Source organism: Sturnus vulgaris, chromosome 3, assembly GCF_052056855.1.
Source record: "Sturnus vulgaris isolate bStuVul1 chromosome 3, bStuVul1.hap1, whole genome shotgun sequence".
Classification (NCBI taxonomy): Eukaryota; Metazoa; Chordata; class Aves; order Passeriformes; family Sturnidae; genus Sturnus; species Sturnus vulgaris.
Genome location: NC_142245.1, coordinates 109,006,650 through 109,025,576, shown reverse-complemented (window position 1 = coordinate 109,025,576; position 18,927 = coordinate 109,006,650). Strand labels below are relative to the sequence as shown.

Genomic DNA, 18,927 nt, shown 5'->3' with positions numbered 1-18,927 from the left:
CTGCAGCTCTTTGGCCCTGGTGCCAGCCAGGATTTCCATTCTGGGAAGAAACTCTGGTCTCCAAAATGATGTAGCTACATCCAAGCCCCCTTTTGGGAACAATTCCTGGCCCCTAGAGTCACCCTGAAGTCTGAAATAAGTGGAAATGGGTGAGGTCGGTAATGTCCAAGGACAAGGGAGGTACTTAGGAAACTGTGAGAGGAGCTGCTCTTATGTTTTTCCTGGGCTCAGCTTATCTTGACATGAAAGACTCTTCTCAACCCTTGTTCCACTGCTGTCAAAAAGCTGGATGGTCTCCTAGGTTTTATCACAGAAATCTTTCAAAAACACAGAGAAAATGAATTCCTCAGGTATGGGATATACATATAAAATATATAAAATAAAACCCCTCACCCTGGGTGTAGTGTCTCACACCTATTACCAACATATTCAAGTGGAGAAATAGGAACACTTCCTTTGTACTGTTTTTCAGAAAAAATAATTATTGTTTAAAGCAATAATATTCTGCTGTGGTTATATAGATATATATTTATTTTTACTAACTACACCTTTAATTTTTAATCAGTCCACTAGAAATGACTCAATGATGCAAGCTTTACAAGCTGATATTTCACATCTCCAAGTACATCTCCAATGCCTTCTCGGTGACTTGAGAAACTTATAATTTTTCTTTGTGGCACTGAAGGTAATTCTGTTTAGGACTGGGGTTTTTGGTGGTAAAATGGTTAATTTGATGGTAGAGCTGTGGTGCCTGCAGAGACTTGACTGCCCCCACACCTGCTCTTACCCAGCTGGGACAATCTGTGCTGGCAGGGGACTGTGGGCATGACCCAGAACAGGCACAAAAGTCTCCAAAACACCTCACAGCTCCTTGGTTTTCCATCCAAGTAAATGGAGCACAGTAAATAAACTCCAGGCTCACACCTATGGGACTGGGGAGGTGAGGAGACCAATCCAAGGACTAAAATGTGTAACATGCACAGGGAAGCAGCAGTGCCTGGGAAGAGAGTGGGGAGAGAGGGGAACAGGCAGGTGATAGACAAGGCTGAGGTGTGGAATTGCACAGGGAGCTGAAAAGAGGAGATGTCCCCACCCTGAAGGTCTTAAGGGGATTTTGGGGATTGTTGCATCATAGAAGATGCAGTTTAAATGAATGAGGAGGCATTTTTAGAAACTTTCCCTCTTTCTTTTTCCTTTGAGCCTCTTTCATTTTCCAACCCATTTTACTTCAATATTTTTCTCTCTTGCTTTAACTGGTTTGAAAATGGTTTTTTTTCCCCTACCTTCCACTGCTCTTGCTGCTGCATATTCTTCATTTACTTTCCTTTTCCTCTCTTTTGCAATCTCCTCTCCTCTCCTCTCCTCTCCTCTCCTCTCCTCTCCTCTCCTCTCCTCTCCTCTCCTCTCCTCTCCTCTCCTCTCCTCTCCTCTCCTCTCCTCTCCTCTCCTCTCCTCTCCTCTCCTCTCCTCTCCTCTCCTCTCCTCTCCTCTCCTCTCCTCTCCTCTCCTCTCCTCTCCTCTCCTCTCCTCTCCTCTCCTCTCCTCTCCTCTCCTCTCCTCTCCTCTCCTCTCCTCTCCTCTCCTCTCCTCTCCTCTCCTCTTTTCTAGAACAGATTTTGTGTCCTCTCTTGTTCGCTGTGCCCAAAGTGTACTTAGAGTATAGAAAGACTGGAAAATACAATTTACACATAGAGTTGCCATTGGATATCTCAGCTGGTGGCCTCGGCTGAGTCATCCTTGTGTTAAACTGCCTGATGTGCCTGCTGCAGTTCCTTCATCACTGCTCCTTGTTGGAGGTCGTGCAGGCAACAATCAAACCTTCTCATTGTGGTGAATAAACCAGTGACTCTGGGGACACTCATGTGACAACATGGGAATCAGGTGGCACCAAATTTTGGTTTTAAATGAACATGTATAATAGTACATGAGTCAACAGAGGTGGATTAAAAAATATTCCCTCTCTTTCTTTCCCCACTTTCTCCCAGGAGAATGGAGTTGAAAAAAACCTGGAGTCATAAAAAAAGATACAAAATTGCTTCAAGGCTAAAGAGTCCATAAAAAAAATTCAACTTTTCATGGAATCACAGAATCATTTCGGTTGGAAAAGACTGGGAATATCATCAAGTCCAACCATTAATCCAGAACTGCAACCTACCACTAAAGCAGGTCCCTCAATGCCACATCTACACATCTTTTAAATACCTCCAGGGATGGTGATTCCAACACTTCCCTGGGAAGCCTGTTCTGGTGCAACCCTTTTGGTGAAGAAATTTTTCAAATCATTAAATCATTCAGATAACTTTCATTCATTAAATTAAAAAAAAAAGCCCAAACAGCAAAACCTGATTCATCTCACACCTTCTGCCAGGTTCTGCAAATGGTTCATTTTTTTTAGGTTGTGATACCAAGACAGTCTCAATTCTCTGTGCTGTTGACTCAAAAGGGTGTAGTCAGACGAGGCTGCCAGTATGTCCAGAAACTGAATAAACAGGAGCTGAAATTAAAGTTAAAATCATTATCATCTCTAAAGGATTGTGTTGGGGCAGTGGTGACTGCACAAGCAGGGTCTCATTTCTCCCAGTTAGGAGAAATGGTTTGGGTGGAATCTTATCACAACCCCTTGCTAAACCAACTGGAGTAAGCTGGATTAGTTTAACAAAACTTACACAAATAGCAGGGAGGTTTGCAGCTGAGAGAATGGCAGGTACAAACCCAAGCACATCTCTTCAGACAAAGAGGAACAGGGAAGGGATTTGCTATCAAAGAAGGGATTTGCTGCTCTTAGCAGTGAATTTGGTAGGTCCCCTTGCTTTGCATATGGTTCTGCATCTCCTCTATCTATGTTTTTGCTGTTTTTTCAAAGCATTAGAAGAGATATAATTAGAGATTTCCACTAGTTTCTGTTTTTGAGGGAATCAACAAGTTCATAAATTTTTGGGGAAACCTTGGGCACTGTAATTGTGTAGTTCTCAATTCCCTTAAGAAACTGAGAAGCAAGTAAACTGCTTAACTTTCATTCAATTTTCAGAATTAATATGTATTTTCAGGGATGAAGAAATTAAAAATTAGTTTTTAGGAAGTATCTCACATCAGAAACTTAAATTTCAAATTTTAAATCAAACTACAATTTCCCATTTCTCTTTAACCAATTTTCTCTTTTGAATGATTCCATTATAAAAGTGGTTTCTGTTTTGGTTTTGGTTTTGGTTTTTTTTCTTTTTTTCCTCACGTTTAAAGATAAAAAGCTGACAGATATTTAAATTTTGATGTTTCACATTTCACCAACTCCCATTAGGTGGGATGGATTTTAGCCTGCACATAAATTATCTTCATATGGCATAGGATAAACTCTGGAATTCTGCTCACCTGCACTTTATTGGCTGTTTCTTTGCTCTGTGCCATCCCTGTCCCTCCTCTCAGGAGCACTGGTGGAAGCAGAGGATCCCAAGGTGTCCTCACTGCTGGAGGGAAGCTTTTTTTGAAGTGAGATGTACCCAGAGAGAACTGACAGCAGGTGGCCTAGTTTGAAGTTGTCTTTGGCAAGTTCTGCACACCCAGAGGACAGAATTAGTGGCTTGATTGATCACACAGATTTTATATGGCTTAGTAAGAGAAATTCACTGCTCCATGCAGGCGTGCTAAAGCAAACATTGCCTACGTTTGCAGTGCAGGTTGGTGCAAGGTGCTTTGGAGGGATGTGTGAGGAAAAGTTAGAGTCAGGACTAATTTTAGACCTAGTTCTCCAGTTCTAGAAAACTTGGCATTTTTAGAGGGCAATTCACTTGACTACTCTCAGCTCTTTGTACTTAGTGAGATGAAATGGCCTCTGTGATTAGAAGGAAGGAAAAAAGCCTCCCTGCTGGGGTGAGAATGTGTGAGAGGAACAGCTCTGCAGACACCAAGGTCGGTGGAGAAGGAGGAGCAGGAGCAGCTCCAGGCACCAGAGCTGGGATTACCCTGCAGCTCCTGGAGAGGAGCAGGGAGAGGCAGCTGTGCCTCCATGGGGATCCATGGGGGATGCAGAGATCCACCCACAGCCCATGGGGATCCATGGGGGATGCAGAGATCCACCCACAGCCCATGGGGATCCATGGGGGATGCAGAGATCCATCCACAGCCCATGGAGGAGCCCCCACTGGAGCAGGGGGTGCCCAAAGGAGGCTCTGAGCCCTTGGGAAGCCTGTGCTGGAGCAGGGTCCTGGCAGGACAGGCAGCCCCATGGAGAGAGGAGCCCAGGCTGGAGCAGGATTTTGGGCAGGATTTGTGAACCCACAGTGACCCCACCAGAGCTGCCCATTCCTGAGGGACTGCAACCCCTGGGAAGGATCCACACTGGAGCAGTTCATGCAGAATTCCAGCTCATGGGAAGGACTCACACAGAAACAGTTCATCCTGGGGTCTGGATCTGTCTCCTGGGAGAGGAAGCCCACACTGGAGCAGGGGAGGAGTGTGAGGAGTCCTCCCTCAGAGGAGGAAGGAGCAGCAGAACCACCATGTGATGAACTGACCACAGCCCCCTTCCCTGCCCCCTGCTGAAGGAAGGAGGGCCAGAAAATCCAGGGTGAAGCTGAGCCCTGGAAAAAGGGAGGGGTGGGGGAAAAGTGTTTTGACATTTTATTTTGGTTCTTATTACCCTACACATTTGCTGAGCAAAGTATCTCCCTCCCAGAGGGTGGGCACTGTGGAGAAGGTCCCAAGGGTGAGAGCAGAGCTCCTCCAGAGTCATGCCAACAGGGAAAACCTGGGCATGAACACAATTGCTCCACTTGGGAAATCCTGTCACAGCAGGGATATTTAGAATATCATCCAAAATGGTGTGAGTCAGTCCAGCAGAGTCCATGGCTCAGTTAACATGTTCTGGCAGGCAGAAGATGAGCCCCCAGGAGAGGATGGCACCCACCTCACCCAGATCTGCTGTGCCTCAGGTTTGCACTGGCATTGTGTTAATTGACTGTGTCACATGCTGCAGTGGGAGGTTTGCACAGCCTGGCCCTCTAATGAGTCCTGGCAGCTGTTTCACAGTGAGACAAGAATAGGAATAGGAACAGTTTCATTGGACATATCCAGATGGGTGAAACCCTTGCACTCAAATCTCCTTCTTCCATTCCATTTCTTGTTGTCATGGATGAAATTGTGTAAGCAGAGCAGGGAGTTAGTTTTTATCTCAGCTGATCAGTGTGACATTAAGCATCAAGCCACAGTTATTATTTTTTTAATAACCATGTGAGTAAATGCACTGAACATTTCAGACACCCTGCCTTGGCACATGACCACGTTTGCTCTGCACTGGTGTTTGTGCTGCACCAGGATTCCCCCACAGTGCTGTGCAGAGAGCAAGGAGCTTTGCTGTGCTTCATGGTGGGTGATGAAAAGACACCTTGCACTGCTGTGGTGTATCAGTAATAGAAATGCTGCCATTCTGATTTATTCTTTATTTGCTGTTCCGTTAAATCAATAATTTTTTAAAAAGCTGCTTTAAAAATAGAAAGAAAACTTGAATGAATGAACTACTAGGCTGAAGGATATTCTTCCCTGTACCTTTCTTTTTTCCTGTACATTTTTTTTCCTAAAAAAATCAATAAAATATTCGGGTTTTTTTTGTCCTTGCAAGCATGTTCAATATTGGTTTTTATTTCTCTGTTTCTCATGGTACATGCCACTTATGTTCATTCAAGCTTGGGGAGACCAGCAGTTTCTTAGTTTTCTTCAGTCAGTGGAACGTTTTCCAAACTGTGGGGTTTTTCCTCTGAGATTTCTGGAAAAATTGCTTGACAACTTGAATCCTTGAGTCTCACCTCTTCACTAAACCTGAACTAGTCCATGAGACAGTTCAAAACATTCAACTACATCCATGGCCTGGCACATTCAAAATCTTCTAAAATTCCTCGAGTTTGTGGTTTGCCCGGTGCTATTTTTATCCTATTTTTGTTAGTGAGCTTCTTTCCCAGCCATCTATGAACCCTTACCGTGCCAGGATTTTCACTCTCATGTGGTTTTTTGCTGGGATTTTGCCATATGTATTAAGACTGAATCTTACCAAATATGAGCAAGTCCAAGGTTTAAAGCTACTGGACAAGGACTGTGATCGAAAAAATAACCCTCTCACCACTTTTCTTATTTTGCTGTTAAGATCTGAGTGCCCTGACTACTTTGCTGCTTGAGCAAGGAAAGCAAGTCAAGACCAGTTAGTAAGACCAGTTCAGATGGGAGCTAGGATGAGGACATAATCTGTGATCTGTTACTAGCAATGACAATGTCACCACCTGCAATAAACTGGGGAATAAACTCAATTTCCTCCCATTGCCAGCTTCCATGAGTTGTTAGCCATGATTTCTGCAAACTCTTTCCTAGACATAAGCGACATGCCCCAGAAGGATTTTGATTTATATTCCACATCTACTGTTTTTTGAGTCTGTAGCAGCTATCAAAGTCCTCTTTAAAGAAACATCTGTTTGGAGAACCATGTTCCTGCTATCTCCAAGTGCCAAGGCTCTGGGTGATGCTCTAAATTACCCCCATCTTTTCCTTCTTTTCCACATTTCTTTGTCCTTTCCAAGTCCTGGCCATCCTGAGTTTTACTCCTCTCTTTAACCCTCACCACATGCTGATGTTTATTGCTCTGCTCCATGTTGGTGTGAAGAGCTGGAGGTGAAAAGGACCCCAAGTGTCACCTCAGGACTTTCCCCCCAAAGCAGGGAGCAGCACAGGGGTGCTTGCCTTGGTCTCCTCTCGAGCACAGCAGCAGCACAGGGGTGGTTTTGGAGGGCTCAGAGCTCCACATCCCAAGAGTCTTCCTGGTGTCTGCAGCTGCTTTGGCACACACTGGAAGTTTGGAAGACTGAAGTTCTTACCTAGAATGAATTTCCTTTTTGGAGAATCATGTGCTTTTCACCTTTCTCTGCCAGGGTTCTTCACCCCCTGAATAAAACATGGCATTAAGGATGAGCATGTTGTTCAGAGTAGCCTCAAACCAGCTGAGCATAAAGCTCTGTGTTCCTGTAAATCCTGCAGTGAACTGGCCTCAAGTCACTTGCCACACAGGGTCTTTGATGGTGCAGCCTGGATTTTGGGTTCTGGAGTTTCATGATTCCTCCCTTTTCATGCAGTGCTTTTAGGCTGAAGGACCTGAGTGTGCCAAGGAAGGGTGAACTGACTGGAGCCAGTCTGTACCCAAAAACTGGGCTACTCCCACTTCTTTCATAAGGAAATGAAAAAACAAGTTGCTTTTCTTTTTTATGTAACAATCAGAGAGTGGTATCCAGCCTTACTCTGAGGCTCTGCCCTGGCTCAGAAGAATCTCAATATTTCTGGATATAATTTGCTGCTTCTTATCTTCTTTTACCATTTTAGAACAGAATCCTTTTTTTTTTTTGTCTTTTACTGCTAGAACACAGTCCTTCCACCTTTGGCAAGCATAGAAAGACACCCATGAAATCATGACAATATTTTTTAAAATGAAACCAAAATAGTGTCATCGTCTCTATTTATTTTTAATACTAATATGTCAAGTGAAGTAATTTATTAAAATCTTTCAGTGACTTCTGCAGCCTCTTAATACCTAGCCCCTGCCAGAAAGGTGATAGGGTAAGTGATGAGTTATAAAGCATCTAAAAATGTTTGCTGCAATATTCTGTCTGTATCCAGGACTGGGTCAGTTTGCTGTGTTACCTAGGAAAATGATTCTTGACCAGGGCTGATGAAAGAGAACTGACTCTGAGATTCAGCTGTACAGACACAGAAATCTGCCTCAGTGAAGAAAAGACAGGATCATTCCCTATATTTCTTCTTTGCAAATTTCTTTTACAGGCTTCAGATTTTATTTTGTTACAGCGGGGATTGAAAGGGCTCCAGTTAATGTAAAATTTTCTGGTTTCAGGGTGGTGATGATGATTTACACACACATCTTTTTACCATCCAGTCCACTCTTCTAACTGCCTGGTGGTGCTGGTGAAGAAAAGTGAAATGCAATACTAAAAAAAGCTTTTATTACCTCTGTGAAAGCAACTTTTAGTGTTGCAGATCTTTTTCCTCTCTTACCAGAAGAGTAAGAATAATTTGATGAGAAAAAGCACCTTCTCTTTTAAAAGCATCCTGCGTTCTGTGGTGGGGGGGATGCCCAGGATCCCTCAGCTGTGCTGGAGGAGGGAGCCAGCAGCGTGTGACATGTGCTGTGACAGAGCTTGCTGCTCTGCCTTAGCGCCTTTCCCTCCTGGAGCACTCCCAGGGCCCTGTGAGGAGCCCCTGCACTTTGGGAAGCTGCGTGGCACAGGCAGAGGGGCAGGGTGCTCCAGAGAGGGAATTGCATGGGGTGAGATGGATGGATGGATGGATGGATGGATGGATGGATGGATGGATGGATGGATGATCGACAGCAGCAGCACCGGGCAGAGTGAGGGGGAGGAACAGCGCAGAATCCAGTCTGGGATCCGAGATGGGAAGGGGGAGCAGGAGGGAGATTGGCTGAGGAGCAGAATGATTTTCCCCTCTCCCTCTTGAACTGCAAAACTTGAAACACCAGGAGCCCTGTGGATTTATGCTTTTACAGATCACTGTGGTCCAGACTTGGAAATAAAAGCAGCTGTGGAGCTCTAGGGGGGATGCTCTATACAGAGTTAATGAATAAGGTAAGTCCTTTTTCTCCTCCTGTTCTGATAAGATGCTGGAAGTGTGGATATTTACATGCACAAGAAAATGCAGGTGCAAAATGGCAAACACAGATAAACACCAGAGTGCTTACCTTACCTGTTTTCACTGTATTCTTAATTTAGGTCCATTTGCATATTATCTTTGCTCATACTTAGTTTCTCAGAGAATCCTTTTGATTGTTATTCTATTTTTCTTCTCCTTCCTGTGGAATAAAATGTTTCATCATAGGAATGAAAATGTCAGGGTGCAGTCTTCTGAAATATATCCAGGAAATTCAGAAAAAAATTCCTGAAAGTTTTGATATTGCACAGTGTCATTTATTCTTTTCTCTCCTCCACTCCTTCTGAAGGCATTGGAGCCTCTAGGAATGTGTAATATAACCAGGGATGATTTCTTGATGTAACAGGACCGGCCAGTCTAATGCCATTTAATAAATATTGTCCTTTTTGGGCTGGTGTTTCTATTAGTCTTTCTGAAATTTTGCCCAAATCTGGCATTGTCTTTATTACAGAATGAATTTGGAAGAGAACTGATCATTTGTGTCTTTGGGCAATACCAGGAGCCTAAAACATAGATTAATTTGATACTGATTATATGATTAGTATTGATTTTATGCTGATCATTGGTTAATTTCAAAATAAGAAATTAAAATTAGTCTCCCAAAACATTCCCTTACAGAAAGAGAAAGTATTTGCAGAAACTTTGCTCGCAGACAGAAGGGAAATGCCTGGAGTTGCACAACTGTAGGTCAGCACAGGGTTGTGATGGCACATTGCACCAAAGAAAATGCAGTTCTTTGTATTTAGCAGAACTCTAAGCTTCATTTAATAACAAAATAGCATTGAAGTACACACCTGAGAGTCAGGCATCAGCAGTCCTTGTATCTGCATGCTTCTGGAGGTTGTTTCTTTGCTGAGCTGGATGCAGTCACCTGCTCTGTGTTCCTGCCTGCACCCCAGTTTGCAGTGCTGAACTTCCTCAAAAATAAACAGGCAGCAAAAGGACAATTTTAATATCAGGGTCAGCCTGTAACAAGAGGAGAGAGATCCAGCAGAGAGAGAAAGTTGCATTCCCAGCCCCTGACTCGCTACACGACTGCACGTCGATGACTAAGCTGCTCTAATTAAGTTTATGAGCTGGAAAATAGTTGTGCATTTAGTTACTCCAAGCCTAATGTTTTACATGAGAAAGGATCAGATGAGATTTCATGTGCCTGGTCCACCAGGAAACCACTTGTTCATCCCTGGGAGAGAGTTCAGGTGTTTGTGTGCCTGCAGGGTGTTTGTTTATTGGCAAATGGGAAGTGATTTCCTCTGCAATAGGAAAATTCTATGGAAAAGTGCTCCAGGAGCCTAAGCCAACATTTCAGGTGCTGTATCTTGTGATCTGGCACTGTCTTTCTGTTCTTCATCTGCTCTTGTTTTCACGGCTTTTCCCTGTTGCTTGTTCTCCCGTGGTGCTGCAATTGGGGTTCAGCTCTTGGTTAAAATGGCACTTGCTGGGTTACTGAGACCATTTTTTGTTCTTCTCTAAATGATGCTTGGCAGTGACTGCTTTCCATTTTCTTCTAGACAGCCTCTGCTGATTATGTAGCCCCCACATTTGAGTGGCACATGCTTTTTTCACAAGTCAGCCTCAGGGAAGCAGGAGTGTGAAATGCTGCGCTGACGCTGCCGCAGAAAGATTCAATAAAACCTTTACAGCCTCTCCAGATCCTGTGAAATGTCTGCCTCTGTTTTCTTAACTTTTGTTTTGGCTCAGGTTTACAGAGACAGCCAGGCTCCTTCTGCAGGATTAGGGGGAGGTAGAGCCAGATCTTTGTCACTTTACTTTGCTGTAGCAGGCTCACAGCACTGATCTGCTCACTCGCAGGACTCCCAGGACAAATATTGCACGAAAATACGGCCCTTTCTGCCCCAGGCAAGAGCAGAGGTGGGTGCCATGAAACTCATGATCAAAGTGAGCTCAAACATAGATGTAAGGAAATTTTGATGTGTCAGAGGGATCCCTGGGAATACAGTGGGAGCACAGACCTTTTCCTCTGAATAAGCTGGCTGTCATCACTGTGGAATTTGCAAAGAGTGATCAGATCTTGTTGCAGAGTTGTTGCCTATGATGCTTTGGAGTTAGGTTGGTCTAAATGCCAACTTTTAGGTCTTTTTATGGCCTAAAGCCCAAGCATCAAGAAATCTCTAGTGTTGTTTATAAAACATTTACCTTTACTTGGTTCTTAATTGTAATATCCCAAAGTAAGTTGTTTTCAGTGCTTCTTAAATGCCTTCTATTCACCAGAAAAACTAATATTTGGTTTTGAATTCAGGTTCCTGTGAATTTATCTTATTGCTTTCCTCTAACCTTCCTGTACTTAGGCCTCTTGCTATTGATATGTATTTTGTGGTATATCATCATGGTGGATTGAGATTTTTTTTTTGAGTCGTTAAAAGCACTTTTGATGCCCCATTCTTGCCAAATCAATATTCTCCTACTCTTCTCCATGTGTGTTACTTGTTCAAGGCACTTGAATTTCCCTTTGTTGCACACAGCCCTGTCCCAAATCCATTTTGCATTAACAGGGATTTTATCAAGGCTGAATTCAGCAGATTGTTGGATCTGCACTGATTATACCCCTAAAATACTGTAATGAATCCCTAATATTATTTTTCCCCATAAGGATGTACCTATATCAGATATTAAGGATTTGGGAGGAAAATGAGTCTCTCTGACCTAACGATGTAAATTGTTTAAGAAGTGTGTGATCCCAAGTTTCTTTCTTTGAAAATTTTGATTAAGCTCAGGAAAAATTTAACCTCGGGAGGGTGTGAAATTGCAATTATTAGGAATAGTCTGGACACTCATCTGTAACAACAAAACCAGGATTTAATCTGCTGTGAAATCAGATAAGGGAGGAAGGAAATATTCCATGATTTGCGTGCCCCAGCACCTTCAGATTCTGCTCCTGGACAAAAACAGATATATGGCCATTTTCAGGGTATTAGCAGGCCAGAGAGCATTATTTGTTGTTTTATTGAGGTATGGAAAAACAAACCCACAAATAAATTGAATAATTTGGATGATGACTTCAGGCTTGTGGATGATGTTAGGTGTCCTCTGGATATTGAGGATAAATTTGGAAAACAATAATGCTTGTGGTTTTTCACATCAAACATTGAAAACATACCAGGCTGCTGAGACTAATCTGAAATTTCAATTTTGATCTCTTTGTTGTAAATAAATCACTTTTCTTCTGAAGATGCTGTCCTGAGGAAAAAAAAACAACCCACAACTTCAAATCTCAGAGTACATCACAGTACCTCCCCATCCCTTAGGACACCTTGTGGTTTATAATAATTCTCCAAACCAGCAGAACACATTGCTCTTGCCTGGATCACTGACTTGGGAGCCATTGCACCAGAACACATTAGTCCATTGGTCCACCTTCCCTCTCTTCTTCTTTGGGGGGAAGAGATTTAGCAATTTGCTGCAAATTCTACATCAAGTAGAAGAAAGGATGAGGCTTGGCAGGACCCAGGGGATTCTCTGTGCTTGGTCCTCCAGACCTTTCTGCTCCCTCAGAAGCTTAGGGGACTGTAAGAATTTCCTCCAGAAGATGGGAAAACAGGTACACCAGGATGGGAATGTGGGCAGAGGTGAAGTCTTGGTGTCTGATGAAATAGAAATGGACAAAACCCCAGCCAGGACAGTCGTGTCAGGGGTTTAGAGCTGCTGAGGCAGCAGTTTCCCTGATGTTCCCACCTTCTCCAGGTGATGATGTAAAGGGGTACAGGACCTAAAGGCTTCAGGCTGGAGTTTGGGGCATGGAAAATCTTGTGCTGTGCCTGCTGTGACCCAGCCACTGAGGGGCAAAACCCTGAAACCAAATGTCAGTGCCAGGTAAATCATGGAAATAAACCAACTGAGGCAGGGTTAGGTTGGATGTTCAGGAATTCTTTACAGGTGAGGACCTGGCACAGGCTGCCTAGAGAAGCTGTGGGTGCCCCATCCCTGGAAGTGTTCCAGTCCAGGTTGGATGGATCTCTGAAGCAACCTGGGCTGGTGGAAGGTTTCCTTGCCCTGGATGGACAAGATGGTCTCTAAGGTCCCTTCCAACCCAAACCACTCTATTCTGTGATTCTGTGATAAATGACAGAAAAAACAGTCAAGTCCTTTTGGTTGCTGTCACTCATCTCTTGCAAAGCATCATGATTTTAGCAACTCTGTGTGAAAATTCCCTGGATTTGCCTAAATCTTAGGGATAACATCAGGTGCTTTGTGCTCCTTCTGTTCCCTCCCTACAGGAGGAAGAGGTCAGGAGGGTGGCCACTGTTATGTGGTTGACTTCTATCCTGAGAAGGGTGGGGATGGTGTGTCCTGGCCTTTGCCAGGGTAAGAACAGCCTGGCCAAGCCATGAAGGACATGTTGGAACACCCCCAGTGAGAGATGGGGAGGGAGCAGGGAACAAAACTGATGTAGGGCTGGCAAAGCTGCACTCATTGGGCCAAACAAGAAGCCTCAAATCACTTTTTTTCTTTAATCTCAGAAGTTTTGAGGCTTGATATTGAAACTTTATAGTGTCTGAGTCAGGAGTTTGTATCTCTTGAGGTTGGCTATAGTGGAACAGTTCCATTTTAAAGAATATATTATTTAAAAGTAGAATTGCTTGTGTATTAATTAAAGATGAGGGTCTGCAGCACTGATCTAAGCATGAACCCATTTCTAATAATCAGAACAAGTTGGTTTCTTTAGTTATGGTTTAAAATCTGTTTTCACAGGCACTGGGGGCCTTCCAGCACAGAATGTAGATGGGCTGGATGGCAGCCTGAGGTGCAGTGCTCTCTGCCCCAGCTTTGAACAGACCAATGTGGAATTCTTTGGTCTTCTGAGGCAGCAACACCAAAACCAAACCAGTCCTTGATAACTGGATTATTCCCAGTGCTTGTCCGAGTATGCCTATCACACTGCATGAGGCACTTATGTCACAAAATATCTTTTGGGAGCATGGGTTTTAATTTATGGATATTAACCAAAATCAAGGAATAAATTATAAATAGGTTATAATTTACTTTTGTTTTCTATTTTCTTTTCAGTGCTTGAAAAGTGTAGAGCCTTGGTAAATGAAGGTCCTCAACAGCAGCTGCTTGGCTCTGCAGATCCACTGCTGTGGGTCTGTATTGCCTGGGAAAGTGGAAGTAGCTGCAGACATTAAATGATTATTTTTTAAAATCATTGCATGTTTTTCAAAGCCTGGTAATGAGTCTTATTGCATAGTCTTGAAACTGAAAGGAAATAGTAGCACTTACCCAGGCTTTATTTAAAATACCTGAGTGGTGTTTAGCCTGAGATTGGGACCACATACACAGAGGGCAGCGAGGAACTGGCTGCCAGAGAAGCTGTGGCTGCTCCATCCCTGGAGCTGTCCAAGCCAGGCTGGATGGGGCTTGGAGTAACCTGGGATAGTGGAAGGTGTCCCTGCTCATGGCAGGGGGTGGGAATGGAATAATCTTTGAAGGTCCCTTCCAACCCAAACCATTTTGTGATTCTGTGATCTGAGTGTAGCTTTTCTCTCACCCCTGCCCTTCCAGTGCTCCTGTGGGATGCTGCATTAGGTTGTTTGGGCATCTTTTGTGACAGGTAGGCATGAAGCATTTTCCTGGAATCAACAGACCAAAAGTTGTGGTTTCAAAAGCCCTCTCTATCTCTCTTGTGTGAGAAACATGAGATGTACCAAATTTACTTTTTTATATAATTATTAACACAAATGCAGCAAGGGGATGTGATGTGATGGAGCACAGTGCACACCTGAAACGTAGAAAATGTTTTAATTTAGTGCATTCACAGTGATGATTCCTCTTCAACAAGTGGGATCGAATCCACTGTGAAATAACTCGCAGCCTGGTGGTTGAGCAAGCCTACTGAGGACAAAAGAGAGATTTCCAGTTCATAGCTTGAATCTTCAGGATTAGTCCTAAATTGAGATGAAACAAAGCCTATTTTTCTTAAATAAATCTCTTTTACTACACAAGAAAAGGAAAGAAAAGGAAAGGAAAGGAAAGGAAAGGAAAGGAAAGGAAAGGAAAGAAAAGAAAAGAAAAGAAAAGAAAAGAAAAGAAAAGAAAAGAAAAGAAAAGAAAAGAAAAGAAAAGAAAAGAAAAGAAAAGAAAAGAAAAGAGAAAAAGGATGGTGCTCTGTAGCTGTTTATGGTGTTTCTGATCCTGTTATTTATGTTCCTAAGCAGAGTGGCAGGCTGGACAATGCTTGGCTCAGGATGTGTGTCACACACTGAGTTTGAGGCTCCAGGCTCTGTGTCAGCAGCCAGGATGGTGGGACAGGACCAGGCAGTGACCACTGGGACCTTTGCCTGTGCTTCCACAGCCCCAGCCTATGAAAGGAGCTCCTGAAAATACCCTGGGGAAGTTTAGGATAAACATGACACTTGACAGTGAGAGTTGGGATCCAGCACACACTGAGAGCAGACTGACTTTGCTGTGGAGATACTGAGAGATCGATGTCGTTGGACAAATTAGGAGATAATTACCTTTTTTCCTCTTAAAAATATATTTGCTGGCACTAATTTATTCTTTTAGCTTTTGTCTTTTACTGACTGATAAAATTATTCATAGTTTTATTGTTCTTGACATAACATGAGAGAATAGAAAATTATTTTCTTAATTAACACAATTGATAGTATTATCACTTTAATTGTATTAATCTTTCACATGAGCCCTACTGACTATGAGGTGACTCTGGGTCCATGGATATCTTTTGTTTCACTTTGCCATTTATCCCCTGCCATTAATCTGCTTTTACAAATAATTGCAGCACTTGTCTGTGGACCATGACTTTGCAAACAATGTTTGACTTCTTGTGCTCTCTTGTCAAGTACATTAAAGCATTCCTGCCACAGTAACTTCCACAGAGGATTTTGACAGCATTTGAGAACAGTTCAGCTTCTGGGATTCCTATGGCACTCACTGCTGTTTCCCATAGTAAATAACTTTTGCCATTGAGCTACAACATGCTTTTAGCTTTTTCAGATTTTTTTTTAATGGTTTGCATTAATATTTCCTTCATTTGCCAGCAAATTTACAAAAATGAATTCCCCACTTCATACTAGGTTGGCTGTTGTACATAAATTGGGCACCACCACTTTTGGCTGGCTAACATAAGCACAGTGATCGTTTCCTTACTAATTTAGATTAATTACTAATTAAGATTTCTTACTAATTTAGATTCTTACTAACTTAGATTAAAGGCTTTAGCTTTTGCCACTGTGTACCCATATTTGTCTAAGTCCCATGTAAGAGGACACAATAATTTGAACCTGGGCTGCTACACCTCCCATTTGTAGCTTCCCAAAATGTTTTAGAAGTTCCCAGGAACCTGCAGCAATGAAGATTGGTACAAGCACGGATCACTTGTGTTTCTATTCAAATAATATTTTATAGTTGCTGACTCATTAACTTTTAGGAGCTGTGTATCAGAAGATTTATGACCTTTATCAGCCATTTAATACTGTGATACCTTATAAAACACATGTATAAATAAAACCAACAGAGCTGGCAGTTCAAACCTTGGTTCCTGAAATAATGTATTTATGAAAATGCACATCCCTACATTTTCTAAGCTTTGCCTATTGGTATGAAAGTTATCCCTTTCCACATTTTTTATCCAATATTTAGACACCAGATGCTGATTAGAATTATGGCTTTTCTTGACTTGGAATTTTGAGAGGACTAATTATTCTGCCCTGTTAATTGCATACTTTTCTGTCTTATGCACTCTAAAAGTGAGATTGATTCTGGAATAATGCTTCATTTTGGGGGGCACAGTTAATTCCAGTCTAATCAGGACGATGAACATATTTTAAAGCCATAATCAAGTATTAACCCCCTGCATTATATGAAACTAACAATTTTTGTGTAAATCAAGTAGAGTTGTTTCTTTGTATTGTATCTGAAACTTATTCTTAATTCACCAGACATGATTTAAAATAATAAGGAAAGTTTGCATACCTACTTGGAAGTTAGACATTAATTTCCTTTTATTTTTGTTGAAAATTTTCAAGAAATAATGTGTTCTGTTTGCTTAAAGCTGAGATGAAGTGTTTCTTTTTCAGCAGCCAGAGAGGATAGCGTGTCACAACATTAATATTTGCAAGCAGGTAAACAACTTTTATCAAATGGAGCAGCAAAATTTTCCCTGTCTAGGTGGACCAGAGGGGGCTGTCTCCTGTCCCAAGGCTGTGATTTGTCTGGAAAACCAGCACCTTTGCTTGAAGGCAGATTAAAAACCCAGTGTCTGCACTTCTGGCTGGATTTAGCATACACAGAAGTTGAAATTTCCTGTTTAAAGCTACTTTGTTTGTATGCTTGGACATGGCAGAATATTGTCCTTGAGGCACCTGATACTGACGTGAGTGGGAGATTCTACTGTGGCTCAAAGAGGAACATGCCCTTAAACACTCTGATATTTGTGCCAAACCCAAATTGTGCTGACAGGTCCCAGATGTGCTTTTCCATTTGCATCACTTCAGCCACCCACAAGGTTCAAATGCTGCAGCCACAGAGGAGCTTGGGACCCTGCAAGCTGGGGCACAGAAAAGCATCAGGATCCTTTTAAAGGCCAGGAGGAACCTGGATCAACACCTGTGGCTGTGATAGGATGTACAGGATGATCCTGATTATTTCCCAGATTCATGCTTTAGTCCATCCTTTTCTACAAGTTGTTCTTTTCAGACTGTCCAGGCTGTTTGTTGTACCAGAGTACCTGATCCAAACATAAATGGTTGCTCTGCTGTCTGGAACACTGAATTTAAAAAAAATATATTTTTTTAATTAATCAGCCTTTTTTTTAATTAAAAGAAACAACAAAAAAAAAAAGAGAGGAAAAAAAGAAGACAATGAGGCTGCTGAACCTTAAATAGTTAACACTGCTTGGAGCCATATGCCTGGGTGACTTTTTGTTGTCTCCCATGTCTAGAGTAGCAGTGTGCCTTCATGGTTCAATTCCCTTCAGTAATAGCTTTCTTTTTACTTTTTTTCCAAAGCTAGAAGGACAGTAGGGAGAGGGCTGTGAGTGTTTCAGGTGTGCATGGGTGTACCTGGCCACACAGGTCTGTTATTGGCAAGACTGCCTGTCCTCAAGATGCAGAAGAGAGAGAAAATGGGTAAAATAAAGAAATAATTTTTGTTTCTCATTTAGTCTCCCTCCAAGCTGTAAGGTTGGGGGCAAAATTTTACAGCTTCACAGGTTGTTCCAGGTCCCACAGCAAAAGTTATGGAAGCCCTGAGTCAAGTGCTAAGTTCCTGAGTGCCATTGCTGCCCCAGCAAGCACCAGCAGGAGGAATTGGGGTGTCTCAATGCCATAAATAGCTCCTGGCTGGGTGGTTTCAAGCATGGCAGAAATGTTTTTGTCTTATGCAGGAGTTCCTCCCTTTATTTCTTAAGTTGTCCTGGAGGGATGATTTTCATTGGTGTTTGCCAGATTCTCATTTTCCCCTGCCAGGGTGCCCTTTATTTATATTAACACTTTTGACCTCAATAACGCATTTCCACACAAAAGAAAATGAAAAGAAAACCCCAAAGCCTTCCTAGACGACTCTACTATTTAATACTCCTGCTGCTTCACAATTCCAATGGCCAATTATTGTTTACAACCATGGCCATGAGAAGTTATTTGCATTGGAACACAACTCCTAAGGAACTCTAAGGAGAATTTATGGATGTAATTTTTCACTTACCTGTAAAATTTGCAGAGCTCCCATCTGCAGACATAGTGCCCCCGAGGATACAAAGGAATTGCTGGGACTGTCTTGTGGATAATTCCCAGTTTCTTGGCATTGTGAGAACCATGTGAATAGACAAAGACAAAGTTGCACAGAGCCAGGTCCATATTTCCTCCAGTCCTGTCATGAGAATGAACAGAGCAGCCCCTGCCCCTCCTCTTCCCTCCATGAGGATGTTGAAGACCCCAGCGATGTCTCCCCTCAGTCTCCTCCAGAGTGAACAGACCATGTCACCTCAGCTGCTCCTCAAAGGCTTCCCCTCCAGACCCTTCACCCTCCTCTGGCCTCCTCTGGGCACTCCAACAGCTTGATCCCTTTTTCCTGTTGTGGTCCCATGTGAATAAAGATGTTCTTGGATAAAGTAAGTCATGACCTAAATCATGGCATGATGCTTTTTGTGGGTTTGAATTGTACCCTGAAATGCCCTGGGAAGTGTCAGAGCAGCATTGAAGATGGGAAGATGGATCCTGTGTATGAACAAAAATATCTTCACAGTTT

General features: G+C 42.7%; 1 protein-coding gene across 2 annotated transcripts in view; it reads left to right on the top strand.

The window, feature by feature from the left end:
* Nucleotides 1–8,178: 8,178 nt before the first annotated feature.
* The window catches only part of OPN5 (opsin 5), a 36,584-nt gene continuing 25,835 nt past the window's right edge, over nt 8,179–18,927 (top strand). Inside the window, exons 1-2 of one of the 2 annotated variants that reach the window (XM_088162493.1) lie at nt 8,179–8,308; nt 8,546–8,624. The gene's annotated coding sequence lies outside the window, so the exon portion shown is untranslated. Of the gene's footprint in view, nt 8,309–8,340; nt 8,625–18,927 lie in introns of those variants that run through there. The other variant, XM_014872899.2, reaches the window with a different exon arrangement.